General features: G+C 46.2%; 1 pseudogene; it reads left to right on the forward strand.

Annotated features, from left to right (window-relative positions):
* The first annotated feature begins 8,330 nt into the window (after positions 1-8,330).
* The window catches only part of LOC142264960 (uncharacterized), a 43,170-nt pseudogene continuing 34,332 nt past the window's right edge, over positions 8,331-17,168 (forward strand).

Raw genomic sequence — 17,168 nt, forward strand, 5'->3', positions numbered from 1 at the left:
CTATATGTCTCAGCTCTGCTACATCTGTCTCAGGTATGTTACATCTGAGCGTCACAGCTCTGCTATATGTCTCAGCTCTGCTACATCTGTCTCAGGTATGTTACATCTGAGCGTCACAGCTCTGCTATATGTCACAGCTCTGCTACATCTGTCTCAGGTATGTTACATCTGAGCGTCACGGCTCTGCTATATGTCACAGCTCTGCTACATCTGTCTCTGGTATGTTACATCTGAGCGTCACAGCTCTGCTATATGTCTCAGCTCTGCTACATCTGTCTCAGGTATGTTACATCTGAGCGTCACAGCTCTGCTATATGTCTCAGCTCTGCTACATCTGTCTCAGGTATGTTACATCTGAGCGTCAGGCTCTGCTATATGTCTCAGCTCTGCTACATCTGTCTCAGGTATGTTACATCTGAGCGTCACAGCTCTGCTATATGTCACAGCTCTGCTACATCTGTCTCAGGTATGTTACATCTGAGCGTCAGGCTCTGCTATATGTCTCAGCTCTGCTACATCTGTCTCAGGTATGTTACATCTGAGCGTCACAGCTCTGCTATATGTCTCAGCTCTGCTACATCTGTCTCAGGTATGTTACATCTGAGCGTCAGGCTCTGCTATATGTCACAGCTCTGCTACATCTGTCTCAGGTATGTTACATCTGAGCGTCACAGCTCTGCTATATGTCACAGCTATGCTACATCTGTCTCAGGTATGTTACATCTGAGCGTCAGGCTCTGCTATATGTCTCAGCTCTGCTACATCTGTCTCAGGTATGTTACATCTGAGCGTCACAGCTCTGCTATATGTCACAGCTCTGCTACATCTGTCTCAGGTATGTTACATCTGAGCGTCAGGCTCTGCTATATGTCTCAGCTCTGCTACATCTGTCTAAGGTATGTTACATCTGAGCGTCACAGCTCTGCTATATGTCACAGCTCTGCTACATCTGTCTCAGGTATGTTACATCTGAGCGTCACAGCTCTGCTATATGTCTCAGCTCTGCTACATCTGTCTAAGGTATGTTACATCTGAGCGTCACAGCTCTGCTATATGTCACAGCTCTGCTACATCTGTCTCAGGTATGTTACATCTGAGCGTCACAGCTCTGCTATATGTCACAGCTCTGCTACATCTGTCTCAGGTATGTTACATCTGAGCGTCACAGCTCTGCTATATGTCTCAGCTCTGCTACATCTGTCTCAGGTATGTTACATCTGAGCGTCACGGCTCTGCTATATGTCTCAGCTCTGCTACATCTGTCTCAGGTATGTTACATTTGAGCGTCACAGCTCTGCTATATGTCTCAGCTCTGCTACATCTGTCTCAGGTATGTTACATCTGAGCGTCACGGCTCTGCTATATGTCTCAGCTCTGCTACATCTGTGTCAGGTATGTTACATCTGAGCGTCACAGCTCTGCTATATGTCACAGCTCTGCTACATCTGTCTCAGGTATGTTACATCTGAGCGTCACAGCTCTGCTATATGTCTCAGCTCTGCTACATCTGTCTAAGGTATGTTACATCTGAGCGTCACAGCTCTGCTATATGTCACAGCTCTGCTACATCTGTCTCAGGTATGTTACATCTGAGCGTCACAGCTCTGCTATATGTCACAGCTCTGCTACATCTGTCTCAGGTATGTTACATCTGAGCGTCACAGCTCTGCTATATGTCTCAGCTCTGCTACATCTGTCTCAGGTATGTTACATCTGAGCGTCACGGCTCTGCTATATGTCTCAGCTCTGCTACATCTGTCTCAGGTATGTTACATTTGAGCGTCACAGCTCTGCTATATGTCTCAGCTCTGCTACATCTGTCTCAGGTATGTTACATCTGAGCGTCACGGCTCTGCTATATGTCTCAGCTCTGCTACATCTGTCTCAGGTATGTTACATTTGAGCGTCACGGCTCTGCTATATGTCACAGCTCTGCTACATCTGTCTAAGGTATGTTACATCTGAGCGTCACGGCTCTGCTATATGTCTCAGCTCTGCTACATCTGTCTCAGGTATGTTACATCTGAGCGTCACGGCTCTGCTATATGTCTCAGCTCTGCTACATCTGTCTCAGGTATGTTACGTCTGAGCATCAGGCTCTGCTATATGTCACAGCTCTGCTACATCTGTCTCAGGTATGTTACATCTGAGCGTCAGGCTCTGCTATGTCTCAGCTCTGCTACATCTGTCTCAGGTATGTTACATCTGAGCGTCACAGCTCTGCTATATGTCTCAGCTCTGCTACATCTGTCTCAGGTATGTTACATCTGAGCGTTAGGCTCTGCTATGTCTCAGCTCTGCTACATCTGTCTCAGGTATGTTACATCTGAGCGTCAGGCTCTGCTATATGTCTCAGCTCTGCTACATCTGTCTCAGGTATGTTACATCTGAGCGTCACAGCTCTGTTATATGTCACAGCTCTGCTACATCTGTCTCAGGTATGTTACATCTGAGCGTCACAGCTCTGCTATATGTCACAGCTCTGCTACATCTGTCTCAGGTATGTTACATCTGAGCGTCACAGCTCTGCTATATGTCTCAGCTCTGCTACATCTGTCTCAGGTATGTTACATCTGAGAATCAGGCTCTGCTATATGTCACAGCTCTGCTACATCTGTCTCAGGTATGTTACATCTGAGCGTCAGGCTCTGCTATATGTCACAGCTCTGCTACATCTGTCTCAGGTATGTTACATCTGAGCGTCACAGCTCTGTTATATGTCACAGCTCTGCTACATCTGTCTCAGGTATGTTACATCTGAGCGTCACAGCTCTGCTATATGTCTCAGCTCTGCTACATCTGTCTCAGGTATGTTACATCTGAGCGTCATGGCTCTGCTATATGTCACAGCTCTGCTACATCTGTCTCAGGTATGTTACATCTGAGCGTCACAGCTCTGCTATATGTCTCAGCTCTGCTACATCTGTCTCAGGTATGTTACATCTGAGCGTCACAGCTCTGCTATATGTCTCAGCTCTGCTACATCTGTCTCAGGTATGTTACATCTGAGCGTCACAGCTCTGCTATATGTCTCAGCTCTGCTATATGTCTCAGCTCTGCTATATATCACAGCTCTGCTACATCTGTCTCAGGTATGTTACATCTGAGCGTCACGGCTCTGCTATATGTCTCAGCTCTGCTACATCTGTCTCAGGTATGTTACATCTGAGCGTCACAGCTCTGCTATATGTCTCAGCTCTGCTATATGTCTCAGCTCTGCTATATGTCACAGCTCTGCTACATCTGTCTCAGGTATGTTACATCTGAGCGTCACGGCTCTGCTATATGTCTCAGCTCTGCTACATCTGTCTCAGGTATGTTACATCTGAGCGTCACAGCTCTGCTATATGTCTCAGCTCTGCTATATGTCTCAGCTCTGCTATATGTCACAGCTCTGCTACATCTGTCTCAGGTATGTTACATCTGAGCGTCACGGCTCTGCTATATGTCTCAGCTCTGCTACATCTGTCTCAGGTATGTTACATCTGAGCGTCACAGCTCTGCTATATGTCTCAGCTCTGCTACATCTGTCTCAGGTATGTTACATCTGAGCGTCACAGCTCTGCTATATGTCACAGCTCTGCTACATCTGTCTCAGGTATGTTACATCTGAGCGTCACGGCTCTGCTATATGTCACAGCTCTGCTACATCTGTCTCTGGTATGTTACATCTGAGCGTCACAGCTCTGCTATATGTCTCAGCTCTGCTACATCTGTCTCAGGTATGTTACATCTGAGCGTCACAGCTCTGCTATATGTCTCAGCTCTGCTACATCTGTCTCAGGTATGTTACATCTGAGCGTCAGGCTCTGCTATATGTCACAGCTCTGCTACATCTGTCTCAGGTATGTTACATCTGAGCGTCACAGCTCTGCTATATGTCACAGCTCTGCTACATCTGTCTCAGGTATGTTACATCTGAGCGTCAGGGTCTGCTATATGTCTCAGCTCTGCTACATCTGTCTCAGGTATGTTACATCTGAGCGTCACAGCTCTGCTATATGTCACAGCTCTGCTACATCTGTCTCAGGTATGTTACATCTGAGCGTCAGGCTCTGCTATATGTCTCAGCTCTGCTACATCTGTCTCAGGTATGTTACATCTGAGCGTCACAGCTCTGCTATATGTCTCAGCTCTGCTACATCTGTCTCAGGTATGTTACATCTGAGCGTCAGGCTCTGCTATATGTCACAGCTCTGCTACATCTGTCTCAGGTATGTTACATCTGAGCGTCACAGCTCTGCTATATGTCACAGCTATGCTACATCTGTCTCAGGTATGTTACATCTGAGCGTCAGGCTCTGCTATATGTCTCAGCTCTGCTACATCTGTCTCAGGTATGTTACATCTGAGCGTCACAGCTCTGCTATATGTCACAGCTCTGCTACATCTGTCTCAGGTATGTTACATCTGAGCGTCAGGCTCTGCTATATGTCTCAGCTCTGCTACATCTGTCTAAGGTATGTTACATTTGAGCGTCACAGCTCTGCTATATGTCTCAGCTCTGCTACATCTGTCTCAGGTATGTTACATCTGAGCGTCACGGCTCTGCTATATGTCTCAGCTCTGCTACATCTGTCTCAGGTATGTTACATCTGAGCGTCACAGCTCTGCTATATGTCACAGCTCTGCTACATCTGTCTCAGGTATGTTACATCTGAGCGTCACAGCTCTGCTATATGTCACAGCTCTGCTACATCTGTCTAAGGTATGTTACATCTGAGCGTCACAGCTCTGCTATATGTCACAGCTCTGCTACATCTGTCTCAGGTATGTTACATCTGAGCGTCACAGCTCTGCTATATGTCACAGCTCTGCTACATCTGTCTCAGGTATGTTACATCTGAGCGTCACAGCTCTGCTATATGTCTCAGCTCTGCTACATCTGTCTCAGGTATGTTACATCTGAGCGTCACAGCTCTGCTATATGTCTCAGCTCTGCTACATCTGTCTCAGGTATGTTACATCTGAGCGTCACAGCTCTGCTATATGTCTCAGCTCTGCTACATCTGTCTCAGGTATGTTACATCTGAGCGTCACGGCTCTGCTATATGTCTCAGCTCTGCTACATCTGTCTCAGGTATGTTACATTTGAGCGTCACAGCTCTGCTATATGTCTCAGCTCTGCTACATCTGTCTCAGGTATGTTACATCTGAGCGTCACGGCTCTGCTATATGTCTCAGCTCTGCTACATCTGTCTCAGGTATGTTACATCTGAGCGTCACAGCTCTGCTATATGTCTCAGCTCTGCTACATCTGTCTCAGGTATGTTACATCTGAGCGTCACGGCTCTGCTATATGTCTCAGCTCTGCTACATCTGTCTCAGGTATGTTACATCTGAGCGTCACAGCTCTGCTATATGTCTCAGCTCTGCTACATCTGTCTCAGGTATGTTACATCTGAGCGTCACGGCTCTGCTATATGTCTCAGCTCTGCTACATCTGTCTCAGGTATGTTACATTTGAGCGTCACAGCTCTGCTATATGTCTCAGCTCTGCTACATCTGTCTCAGGTATGTTACATCTGAGCGTCACGGCTCTGCTATATGTCTCAGCTCTGCTACATCTGTCTCAGGTATGTTACATCTGAGCGTCACAGCTCTGCTATATGTCACAGCTCTGCTACATCTGTCTCAGGTATGTTACATCTGAGCGTCACAGCTCTGCTATATGTCACAGCTCTGCTACATCTGTCTCAGGTATGTTACATCTGAGCGTCACAGCTCTGCTATATGTCTCAGCTCTGCTACATCTGTCTAAGGTATGTTACATCTGAGCGTCACAGCTCTGCTATATGTCACAGCTCTGCTACATCTGTCTCAGGTATGTTACATCTGAGCGTCACAGCTCTGCTATATGTCACAGCTCTGCTACATCTGTCTCAGGTATGTTACATCTGAGCGTCACAGCTCTGCTATATGTCTCAGCTCTGCTACATCTGTCTCAGGTATGTTACATCTGAGCGTCACAGCTCTGCTATATGTCTCAGCTCTGCTACATCTGTCTCAGGTATGTTACATCTGAGCGTCACGGCTCTGCTATATGTCTCAGCTCTGCTACATCTGTCTCAGGTATGTTACATTTGAGCGTCACAGCTCTGCTATATGTCTCAGCTCTGCTACATCTGTCTCAGGTATGTTACATCTGAGCGTCACGGCTCTGCTATATGTCTCAGCTCTGCTACATCTGTCTCAGGTATGTTACATTTGAGCGTCACGGCTCTGCTATATGTCTCAGCTCTGCTACATCTGTCTCAGGTATGTTACATTTGAGCGTCACAGCTCTGCTATATGTCACAGCTCTGCTACATCTGTCTAAGGTATGTTACATCTGAGCGTCACGGCTCTGCTATATGTCTCAGCTCTGCTACATCTGTCTCAGGTATGTTACATCTGAGCGTCACGGCTCTGCTATATGTCTCAGCTCTGCTACATCTGTCTCAGGTATGTTACGTCTGAGCATCAGGCTCTGCTATATGTCACAGCTCTGCTACATCTGTCTCAGGTATGTTACATCTGAGCGTCAGGCTCTGCTATGTCTCAGCTCTGCTACATCTGTCTCAGGTATGTTACATCTGAGCGTCACAGCTCTGCTATATGTCTCAGCTTTGCTACATCTGTCTCAGGTATGTTACATCTGAGCGTCAGGCTCTGCTATATGTCTCAGCTCTGCTACATCTGTCTCAGGTATGTTACATCTGAGCGTCACGGCTCTGCTATATGTCTCAGCTCTGCTATATGTCTCAGCTCTGCTACATCTGTCTCAGGTATGTTACATCTGAGCGTCACAGCTCTGCTATATGTCTCAGCTCTGCTACATCTGTCTCAGGTATGTTACATCTGAGCGTCACAGCTCTGCTATGTCTCAGCTCTGCTACATCTGTCTCAGGTATGTTACATCTGAGCGTCAGGCTCTGCTATATGTCTCAGCTCTGCTACATCTGTCTCAGGTATGTTACATCTGAGCGTCACAGCTCTGTTATATGTCACAGCTCTGCTACATCTGTCTCAGGTATGTTACATCTGAGCGTCAGGCTCTGCTATATGTCTCAGCTCTGCTACATCTGTCTCAGGTATGTTACATCTGAGCGTCACAGCTCTGCTATATGTCTCAGCTCTGCTACATCTGTCTCAGGTATGTTACATCTGAGCGTCAGGCTCTGCTATATGTCTCAGCTCTGCTACATCTGTCTCAGGTATGTTACATCTGAGCGTCAGGCTCTGCTATATGTCTCAGCTCTGCTACATCTGTCTCAGGTATGTTACATCTGAGCGTCACAGCTCTGCTATATGTCTCAGCTCTTCTACATCTGTCTCAGGTATGTTACATCTGAGCGTCAGGCTCTGCTATATGTCTCAGCTCTGCTACATCTGTCTCAGGTATGTTACATCTGAGCGTCACAGCTCTGCTATGTCTCAGCTCTGCTACATCTGTCTCTGGTATGTTACATCTGAGCGTCAGGCTCTGCTATATGTCTCAGCTCTGCTACATCTGTCTCAGGTATGTTACATCTGAGCGTCACAGCTCTGTTATATGTCACAGCTCTGCTACATCTGTCTCAGGTATGTTACATCTGAGCGTCAGGCTCTGCTATATGTCTCAGCTCTGCTACATCTGTCTCAGGTATGTTACATCTGAGCGTCACAGCTCTGCTATATGTCTCAGCTCTGCTACATCTGTCTCAGGTATGTTACATCTGAGCGTCAGGCTCTGCTATATGTCTCAGCTCTGCTACATCTGTCTCAGGTATGTTACATCTGAGCGTCAGGCTCTGCTATATGTCTCAGCTCTGCTACATCTGTCTCAGGTATGTTACATCTGAGCGTCACGGCTCTGCTATATGTCTCAGCTCTGCTACATCTGTCTCAGGTATGTTACATCTGAGCGTCACAGCTCTGCTATATGTCTCAGCTCTGCTACATCTGTCTCAGGTATGTTACATCTGAGCGTCACAGCTCTGCTATATGTCTCAGCTCTGCTACATCTGTCTCAGGTATGTTACATCTGAGCGTCAGGCTCTGCTATATGTCTCAGCTCTGCTACATCTGTCTCAGGTATGTTACATCTGAGCGTCACGGCTCTGCTATATGTCTCAGCTCTGCTACATCTGTCTCAGGTATGTTACATCTGAGCGTCACAGCTCTGCTATATGTCTCAGCTCTGCTACATCTGTAGGAGAGGAGAGGTTGGTGTGATGATGGGGGTGCAGATGAGGAAGCGTGTACATATGGTGTGTGGATGAGTGTGCCACCCCTTGTAGTGATCACATGACGGGGACGTCACCTTTTGTCGTTGAGCTCCGCCCCCTGATCACATGACAGTGACGTCACTACAGGTCCTTCGTCTTTCGCAGTGCTGCAGTTCTTTCCTGTGTGCGCAGCTCCTGTTCTCTGTTATCAGCCAGCAGCACATTCCTGCAATTCAGGTGAGGTGACAGTGGAGTGTTCGGTGCAGTGTTGTTGCTGGTGATGAATCTGTGGGTGGAGCTGCTCCTGTGTGGGCTGCTGTACTCCCTCCCTGCAGCCCGTACATTCTCCTCCCCGTCAGTGTCGTAACTTGAGTTTGATGGGCCCTGGTGCAAAGTTCGGACCTGGGCCCCCCCCCCCCTCCACACCGACACTTGGGGTACAGGATAATGACACTGACACTCGGGGTACAGGATAATGACACTGACACTTGGCTCTTACCCTGAGCACCCAGCTTTCCCATGCTCTGCTATACATCTTCCCTCAGCACCCAGCTTTCCCATGTTCTGCTATACATCTTCTCTCAGCACCCAGCTTTCCCATGTTCTGCTATACATCTTCTCTCAGCACCCAGCTTTCCCATGCTCTGCTATACATCTTCTCTCAGCACCCAGCTTTCCCATGCTCTGCTATACATCTTCCCCCAGCACCCAGCTTTCCCATGCTCTGCTATACATCTTCCCTCAGCACCCAGCTTTCCCATGTTCTGCTATACATCTTCTCTCAGCACCCAGCTTTCCCATGCTCTGCTATACATCTTCTCTCAGTACCCAGCTTTCCCATGCTCTACTATACATCTTCCCTCAGCACCCAGCTTTCCCATGCTCTGCTATACATCTTCCCTCAGCACCCAGCTTTCCCATGCTCTGCTATACATCTTCTCTCAGCATCCAGCTTTCCCATGTTCTGCTATACATCTTCTCTCAGCACACAGCTTTCCCATGTTCTGCTATACATCTTTCTCTCACCACCCAGCTTTCCCATGCTCTGCTATACATCTTCTCTCAGCACACAGCTTTCCCATGCTCTGCTATACATCTTTCTCTCACCACCCAGCTTTCCCATGCTCTGCTATACATCTTCTCTCAGCACCCAGCTTTCCCATGCTCTGCTATACAGCTTTCCCTCAGCACCCAGCTTTCCCATGCTCTGCTATACATCTCTCAGCACACAGCTTTCCCATGCTCTGCTATACATCTTCTCTCAGCACCCAGCTTTCCCATGCTCTGCTATACATCTTGCCCCCAGCACCCAGCTTTCCCATGCTCTGCTATACATCTTCTCTCAGCACCCAGCTTTCCCATGCTCTGCTATACATCTTCTCTCACCACCCAGCTTTCCCATGCTCTGCTATACATCTTCTCTCAGCACCCAGCTTTCCCATGCTCTGCTATACATCTTCTCTCAGCACACAGCTTTCCCATGCTCTGCTATACATCTTCCCTCAGCACCCAGCTTCCCCATGCTCTGCTATACATCTTCTCTCAGCACCCAGCTTTCCCATGCTCTGCTATACATCTTCTCTCAGCACCCAGCTTTCTCATGCTCTGCTATACATCTTTCCCCCAGCACCCAGCTTTCCCATACTCTGCTATACATCTTTCTCTCACCACCCAGCTTTCCCATGCTCTGCTATACATCTTCTCTCAGCACCCAGCTTTCCCATGCTCTGCTATACATCTTTCTCTCACCACCCAGCTTTCCCATGCTCTGCTATACATCTTCTCTCAGCACCCAGCTTTCCCATGCTCTGCTATACATCTTCTCTCAGCACCCAGCTTTCCCATGCTCTGCTATACATCTTCTCTCAGCACACAGCTTTCCCATGCTCTGCTATACATCTTCCCTCAGCACCCAGCTTTCCCATGCTCTGCTATACATCTTCTCTCAGCACCCAGCTTTCCCATGCTCTGCTATACATCTTTCCCTCAGCACCCAGCTTTCCCATGCTCTGCTATACATCTTCTCTCAGCACCCAGCTTTCCCATGCTCTGCTATACATCTTTCCCTCAGCACCCAGCTTTCCCATGCTCTGCTATACATCTTCTCTCAGCACCCAGCTTTCCCATGCTCTGCTATACATCTTCTCTCAGCACCCAGCTTTCCCATGCTCCGCTATACATCTTCTCTCAGCACCCAGCTTTCCCATGCTGTGCTATACATCTTTCCCCCAGCACCCAGCTTTCCCATGCTCTGCTATACATCTTCTCTCAGCACCCAGCTTTCCCATGCTCTGCTATACATCTTCCCTCATGTCGTGGAAACCACTGTTCTTGGGAGAGCTAATTTAGGGTGAGATACAAAGTGATCTCCAGATCTGCCAGTGTTGGTCCAATTAATAGCGATGCATCGGAGACAAACACACGAACACACAGTTAATGTCCGTGTACCAGGCTTTGTCTGAAATCTCAGATGCCCAAGACACTAGTTTTATTACTGTCACAAAGAAAGGGGCATGACCTAATAGATTACCTTAAATGGGTATATAGGTTGACAAAAACAAGATCGTAAATGATGGATCCTTCTGCATTCCTAAGTCTAGTTCTGTCCAGTTTTCTGGACATTCATTAACAAAGACCTTTGAGACTAAAAGCATCTTTATAACAAAGAGTACACCCTGTGTTATTGCTTTTATGAATAACACTTATGAAGCTAATATAAAAGTACAAAATTATCAAAGATATATTTATATATAAATTGCTTAAATGATAATCTAACCTAATATAAAATATTAACCATAACAATTCCTCCCTTTTTATTATTTACAGACAATTTATCCACCAGCTATATCCCCATGCTGAGACAGCATGAAGGGGCCAAACCCGTTCACCGATAGATATCTTGTTTGTAAACTTCATCATATATGTTTACCAAGGGAGCACTTTGATGTTTTGCAGATGTGTTAACTGACGGCCTGTGATGTTTGATCTTACGAGTCTCTTTACCTAATGTTGTCACAACAAATATACCAATTCTTGCAGCTACATACACTAATAGTACCAACATTCCCATCTGTAGAATGCCCATCAGCCACCCAGTGATACCTGAGAACCAAATTGTCAGAGACATTTGTCTGCAGCTCGGTTATATAGGGAATGTTTAGGTAAAGTTGTTCACAAGTCTACACAGAGTGTGTAAACCACAGTTCACTATTGCTCAAAACATCCTTGGTCACTTTTCTGGAAACAACTATCATTACAAATAATCACGAGTAATTGAAGTACTCTCACAGTTTTTCCAGTCCTAAGAGTGTGAGCATCACAGGCGTAACTTATAGTCCTCATATAGGGTCAGGGGATCTGCAAGATATGGCGTAGAATTAGAAGATATTGGGCTCGGAGTGCATATCCAACAGTTCTTAGTGCTTTAGAGTCCATATCTTGGAACAGAACTTGGTGATGCTTTAGCAGTTTGTTATCACAGTCCTCTTTTAGTGCCTCATTGATGGGACAAGAGGTACAGTTGCCATCAGCATAATCCAAAAGGCAGAGTGGTTATCTTTGTATCTTTGCCTTGGATCTTGACAGAAGTGGCAGTGGTTAGCATCACTTAGAATGGTTCCCTGGATCTAGGCTCCAATGGTCTCTTTATGTGTCTCTTGACCACGACCCAGTCGCCTGGTGCCGGTGTGTGTGTGCCGCTTATAAACATGGGGTCTGGGATGGAGGAAAGAACACAGTTATGAGTAACAGTCAGATGTTTGTGCAACTCAGCGACATATTCAGTGAGAAAAGCATACGAGGCCTGCAATTGCTGTGGGAAATATAATTCTGTCTCAGGAATACTACCAAACATTAATTCATATGGGGACAGCTTCTTTATACCTCTTCGGGCAGTTCTCACTGAAAGCAATGTGATGGGCAAGCAATCTACCCAGGGCAAGTGTGTTTCCTCCATGCACTTTAATTTAAGAGTACCGTTAAAGCGTTCCACCTTCCCACTACTTTGTGGGTCATAGGGAACGTGGAAAGCATGTTCTAATCCCAAAGTAGCCATGATCTGTTTCATTTAATTCTCCATTGAAGTAAGCACCTCTGTTACTTTCTATAGTTTTGGGAAACCCATATCTGCAAACCACCTTACTTATTACTTTCTTGATGGTAATTGTGGTCTTTATATTATCTTTCATCACGGTCTAAGCTTCAGACATACCAGGACATATTCATAAGTACCCACCTTAGGCAGCAGTATGTAGTCCACCTGCAGTCTCTGAAATGAGTAATCTGGTTTTGGTGCTGAATTTCTGCGGAACTCAAATAGGCCTACCGGGGCTGTATTTTGCACAAACAAGACATACTTTGCAGCCATATTCGGGAACCCTGGGGCACATCAGTTTTTCAGCACTACCGCACACGTCACACCTTTGCACCGGAGAATGTGCCAGGGCAGCCATCATGGGGAACAGGCAGCGTGGGAGGCAAATCCGGGTGTTTACCTGCCATACCCCTGACTCTGACCGTACAGCGCCCACTTTGACCCACGCATTCTGTTCGTTTGAGGGGGCCTGGGTCTGGAAGACCTGCAATAGTTCACGATCAACAGCCACTGGGGCCGGTACGGTGCCAGCCTCCTTTGCTGTAAGGGGGCACCCCGCACTATCGGTCACTAAGCTCCCTGAGAGGGCTATGTCTGTTATGGCCAGTATGTCTGTCAGAGGCAGTCTTGCTGCTTCTTTTAGCCGCCTTGTCGGCCAGTGCATTCCCTACTGCAAGGGGAGTTCGTTCCCGCGCGTGTGCCGATACTTTGACTATGGCTGCCCTTCGGGGAAGGGTGAGTGCTGTCAGTAGCTGCTCTACTGCCTGCGCATTCTTTATGGGTTTGCCAACAGAGGTCAGGAAATTACGGCTTCGCCAAATGGCGCCAAAGTCGTGTGCTACCCCAAAAGCATATTGTGAGTCAGAAAATACATTGCTCTTCTTACCTTTTCCCAGACTGCACATTACAGCGAATGCCTTCAACTCAAACCTCTTGCGCAGAGTAGCTCGAAGGGAATGGTTCTTACTGCCTTACCATTGTGGACTACTGCATACCCGGTGATGAACAGTCCTTGATCATTGTCCAAAGCTCTGGAACCATCTATAAAATACTCAGCAGAGGGGTTAGTGAGTGGTACATCAGTGATATTTGTCAAGTCCTCTGTTTCTGCCTCCACCAATGCCTGACAGTCACGTGTCATATCAAACTGAACTTCTTCATCTGCTAGTTTGAAAAACAGGGGCAAGTCTTGTCTCACGGTCTCTCCCACAGGGACATGTCTTGTCTCATGGTCCCTCCCTCAGGGGCAGGTCTTGTCTCACGGTCTCTCCCACAGGGACATGTCTTGTCTCACGGTCCCTCCCACAGGGACATGTCTTGTCTCATGGTCTCTCCCACAGGGACATGTCTTGTCTAATTGTCCCTCCCTCAGGGGCCGGTCTTGTCTCACGGTCTCTCCCACAGGGACAGGTCTTGTCTCATGGTCCCTCCCTCAGGGGCAGGTCTTGTCTCACGGTCTCTCCCACAGGGACAGGTCTTGTCTCATGGTCCCTCCCTCAGGGGCAGGTCTTGTCTCACGGTCTCTCCCACAGGGACAGGTCTTGTCTCATGGTCCCTCCCTCAGGGGCAGGTCTTGTCTCACGGTCTCTCCCACAGGGACATGTCTTGTCTCATGGTCCCTCCCTCAGGGGCAGGTCTTGTCTCACGGTCTCTCCCACAGGGACATGTCTTGTCTCATGGTCCCTCCCACTTCCCCATCCAAATATTCTCCTCCCTTTTCTACAATCCACTGTTAATCATGCAGCTGGATTTAGACCATTACAGTTTGAGAGCATTATGGGGGAATGTAAAGAGGGAAAAGCTTAATATTTGTCCGGCCTTTATACTGAAGGATGGTGGGTCTGAGCCTGTTGGAGTCTTTCAGATACAGCATGAGGAGCTTGGAGTGAGGGGGCAGCTTAACACTATGTCCTCTGTCTGTCTAATAGAGTCCTGAAACAGCTGCCCAGCTCTTACACAAGCAGGGGTCACTGTAATAACTGAATGTAGTATCCCAGAGTAATACTCTGGAGGGTGCTGTCTGCCACCGTGTTCTTGGGTGAGGACGCCGGCTATATGTCCAACCTGCTTGTGGCGGTAAAGGGTTAAAGCTTTTTCCCACGTCTATTTTGCTTATGTGAACACAACTGTCTGGATTTATTCTCAAGTCAAACAACTAGCTTTGGGAATTGTCAGTCAGGATTCGGAGATTACACAGAGTGCCTTCTTTTAAGGGGGGGGGGGGTGGTCACCTTGGGCCCAATTAGGGTAAATTATATGCAGGTCCCAATTTTCTGCAACACGTCTGTCCTTAAATTAATAAGTGAATATGAGAAAACTAAAACCTGGGTCACAAGAAAGAAACAATGAATATAGTCCCCGGGGGATGACAATGGGGTTGTGGGAGACGTCTGAATTGTCAGTTTCCTATGGTGGTGGGGGTCACGATAGTAGTTGTTGCCTTTTTGGGACATTTGTCCCCTCAAAACAAAAAAAAACAAAACCTTTTTTGTCCACAAGCCCAACCTTTTACATTGCTGTAGTCTAAGCCTTTAAAGCCTCTAGGGCTGCGACAACCCCACACCCTGATGAAGGTGACACTAATCACAAAACCACACATTGGTTCTGGACATCACACACCAACAAGATGTCCGTAGCGAGGCACCATCCTCTCACACATTGTGCTATCTTCCTATGCAGCATGGCTGACATACCTTCAGTCTTTTTAGCTGACACATTTACCATTGCTACTGCTTGCACATTTTCTCTTTTTTTTTTAGCACCTTACATTTACACCATTTACTTTTGTATGGTTCTTCATACATTGCTGCTGTAATATACTTCACCATCATTCCATTCTGTTCTATAAACTCATTGCCTTACATACACACGCAGCATGTTACTTTTTATAACGCATACTGTTTTTTTTTGTATCATTATAGGTCAATACGGGTCTATTCACATTCTAACCTGTTTGTTTTTATCTTTCAAACAGTCTTCACATTTGCAGAAAAAAAACATCTCCCAAAACAAAGAAATTCCAATAACATTTTGCATCAATCCATTGCTTCATTCCCTTTTCGTCTTTCTTCTATACCCTTTGTAGGGACATGGGTGGTACCTCTGAGGCTGATTACATCCTATAGCTGCCAGTCCTCTGACTGCAACTTCAATGCCCGCAGTTAACCGTAGAACTGAAATGGGCCATAGAGTCTTAACCGCAGAAGACTCTACTCTTCTCCCAGCACCAATTTGCTCGCAAGAGAAGGATTTCTACTCCCAGAACCACTGTTCTCGCAAGAGAATTTCTAGGAAGCATCAGGTTACCAGCCCTCTGTACCCGTACAATTTTGATACAGAACCAAACAAATAACAATTCATAAACTCTACTACCAACAGTTATTGGGATTACTTCTACTTCTCAATATAATATATCATGGGAGACTAAGCTAATTTCCTACAAAATCTCCATCTACCTGTGACTCAAACAGATTACATCAAACACAAAAGAGACAGTGTATCCAGACCAGAGCATATCAGATTTCAACTACTCAAACAAGTTCCCTTTCTTGTCCTGTAGAGGGCGCAGCTCCAAAAATAAAATCTTCAATAAGTTTTCCCTCTCTGGCTAATGGCTATATGTTTCTTTGTCTGGATAAACTGGATGATTACAAACTACACCTCCTATTAAGCCAATTCCCATCTTAAATGCAAATTGAAGAGAACATAAACACCAGCACAATGGTTTGTCAGATTTTTACAATACATCCGTCACTCAAAGATCAATCAGTCCCACATTAAAGGATCCTCATAGCTTAAAATATAATTCCAGAGATAACAGTCATATAGAAAACACAGGACAACATATAATCTTTCAACTGCTGAGATGTTATACTCTTCATTCAATTTCCTTCAACAATCATTCGCACATTTAAAAACACATTGATACATATAACAGATCACAGATGGCATATCTCTATTATTTCAATCATACACACAAAATCCAAACACTGGCAGAGGTTTGATAAGAATGGTCTTGTTGGACCACTACGTACCCGTCTCGGACCTCCAGAAAGCACTGAAACATTTGTAACACAATGGGTTACTCACCGCGGATTTTGTTCAGTGGTTCCTGGGAAGGTCTTTATAGTCGGGTCACAGAGAGGTCCAGTTAACCATCCCAGGTTTCAGCACCATGTTCTGTCGTGGAAACCACTTTCTTGGGAGAGCTAATTTAGGGTGAGATACAAAGTGATCTCCAGATCTGCCAGTGTTGGTCCAATTAATAGCGATGCATCGGAGACAAACACACGAACACACAGTTAATGTCCGTGTACCAGGCTTTGTCTGAAATCTCAGATGCCCAAGACACTAGTTTTATTACTGTCACAAAGAAAGGGGCATGACCTAATAGATTACCTTAAATGGGTATATAGGTTGACAAAAACAAGATCGTAAATGATGGATCGGCTGCATTCCTAAGTCTAGTTCTGTCCAGTTTTCTGGACATTCATTAACAAAGACCTTTGAGACTAAAAGCATCTTTATAACAAAGAGTACACCCTGTGTTATTGCTTTTATGAATAACACTTATGAAGCTAATATAAAAGTACAAAATTATCAAAGATATATTTATATATAAATTGCTTAAATGATAATCTAACCTAATATAAAATATTAACCATAACACTCAGCACCCAGCTTTCCCATGCTCTGCTATACATCTTCTCTCAGCACACAGCTTTCCCATGCTCTGCTATACATCTTCTCTCAGCACACAGCTTTCCCATGCTCTGCTATACATCTTCTCTCAGCACCCAGCTTTCCCATGATCTGCTATACATCTTCCCTCAGCACCCAGCTTTCCCATGCTCTGCTATACATCTTCCCTCAGCACACAGCTTTCC

The sequence above is a fragment of the Anomaloglossus baeobatrachus genome, chromosome 1 (genome assembly GCF_048569485.1).
Source record: "Anomaloglossus baeobatrachus isolate aAnoBae1 chromosome 1, aAnoBae1.hap1, whole genome shotgun sequence".
NCBI lineage: Eukaryota > Metazoa > Chordata > Amphibia > Anura > Aromobatidae > Anomaloglossus > Anomaloglossus baeobatrachus.